This window comes from Poecilia formosa, unplaced genomic scaffold (genome assembly GCF_000485575.1).
Source record: "Poecilia formosa unplaced genomic scaffold, Poecilia_formosa-5.1.2 Scaffold344, whole genome shotgun sequence".
NCBI classification, from domain to species: Eukaryota; Metazoa; Chordata; class Actinopteri; order Cyprinodontiformes; family Poeciliidae; genus Poecilia; species Poecilia formosa.
In genome coordinates, this window is record NW_006800283.1 from 10,863 (window position 1) to 12,990 (window position 2,128).

A 2,128-nucleotide genomic window follows, 5' to 3' on the forward strand; every position below is an offset into this window, starting at 1 on the left:
CATCATAGATTGTACAGTCGTTGTTTTTACAATATTAACAGTTTTCTAGTTTTCTAAGAATCAGCAACAAGTTGAAAGGTGCAGAAAGAGTCGACTTGTGAATTCACAAACATCCACTGTTAGTTCATAAACTTTGATTACTGATTTTAACTTTGTGTGGAAACTCAAGAGCATATAAATGTTTTATGTTTGCAGCCTTGGTAGACGAGACCCCAGATTCTTCAAATGTTAAAAGATTTTAGCAGACAGATTATTATAATTTTGAAAATGTATTTAAGATTCATAAAAATATGTTTACATAAACAGTTTACTTAAGGTTTATTTAATGTCTGTTTTTCTTCCAGATGTTTGTGGTCAGGATGGCTGGGGTGTGAGTTATAGTCCCTCCATTTGTGCCCTAAAAGGATCAACGGTGGAAATGAGCTGCAACTATACTTACCCAGTCATATACAAATACGTAACAATTGTTATAGAGAAAACATTTTGGTTTACAAAATAAAATAATGTGGATCTGAAAATCGACACAGATTATTCAGGTCGTGTGGAATATCAATGTAGAGGAAAATCCTGCAGTTTGAAAATCTTTAATGTGAGACAAGCTGACTCAAAAGATTACAAGTTCAGGTTCACAACAAACCATGAAAGTGGAAGATACACTGGTTCACCTGGAGTCTCTTTATCTGTCACAGGTAAAAGTTACTATTTAAGTCAGTTGGTTACAAATATTACAGTTTAACCTCTAAATAAATCTACTTGTTTAATTTTCATAAAATTATGTTTTTTGTCCACATAGATCCACAGGTGAAGGTAAACAGGTTAGACGATCCAACCAGGATCCAGCTGACATGTCACACTGACTGTCAGCTGCCTCGTCCAGTTTCCTACGTCTGGTTGGAGGATGAAACACCAATCACAACAGAGAATGAAAATCTGTTCCTGTCCTCATTTAACACCACACACAGATATCAATGTGCCATAAAAGGACATGAGGATGTTCCATCTCCTGCAGTGTGTAAGTTTGCATCTCTGCACTTCTCTGATGGAAATATTTAAAGTAAAAATATTAATTCACCTGGCAGGTTTAGATCTAAAAATATTTTTAATTCAACCAAGAAATTTGTTATAGTTACTGATTTGACAGGCATCTCTCAAAAGTTCAAAACATTGTAAATTTTTTGCGATTTCTGTTTGGAGAGAAAATAAAAGCATCTGCTTTAATCTACAAAAATGTCAGATCAAAATCAATTTCCACTTCGGTGAGGTTACAGCAATAAAACCCGTCTTGGCACAAACCTTTCACACATCTCCACTAAATAATTGATTATTTATCTCTGGTAATAAGTTGCAGATCTTTGAGGTTGGAGAGCCTCTTTCCCATCACCCTAATCTGTTGCTCTTTCCACATATTTTCCATCAGATTCCCATATCAGCCTGACATCACAGTGATTTGCTTTTTCATTATTTTGCAATGTTACAGTCACATCTCAAATTGTGTTACAATAATCTCTTTCCTCAAAATGCTGCACATAAATATCTCATTACAATGAATAATGTGTAAAAAAGCTTTTGAGACTTTAGAAAAAATAAAAATCCTGAAATTAAGAAACCAAGAAATGACATTAACACAAGTCCTCACAGTTGTTGCTAAATTTTGAATGTGATGCCAAAAGTTTAATACATTTATCTCTACATTGTTGTAAATTTATTGATATTTGGGATTCTGAGTTTTAAGTTGCAACGTCATGAGCTTCATCTAAATTATTATTCTCATGTTTTCTCCAGATGCTCCTCGGACCACCGTTCTGTCAGTGACGCCCTCAGAAACTGTTGAAGGCTCTTCAGTGACTCTGACCTGCAGCAGTGATGCTAATCCAGCAGCTAAATACAACATTTACAGGGTGAATGAAGGTCAACATGGTCAACTACTCAGAACAGAAATACAATCAGTCTTCAGCTCCATCCAGGTCTCTGATACTGGGAGGTATTACTGTACAGCTGGAAATGACCTGGGAAGCCAAACGTCTCCAAGTATCGATATTAATGTGAAATGTGAGTAAAATACAATGTAGAACTACTGCTGATATAATCTGATTGAATGGGAAAACTCCTGTGGATGTAATTCTCCCAG

The 2,128-nt window shown here is 35.3% G+C and overlaps 1 protein-coding gene across 1 annotated transcript in view; it reads left to right on the forward strand.

Moving 5' to 3' along the window:
- LOC103153242 (B-cell receptor CD22-like) overlaps nucleotides 1-2,128 on the forward strand; it is an 11,830-nt gene that overhangs the window by 1,887 nt on the left and 7,815 nt on the right. The window lies entirely within an intron of this gene.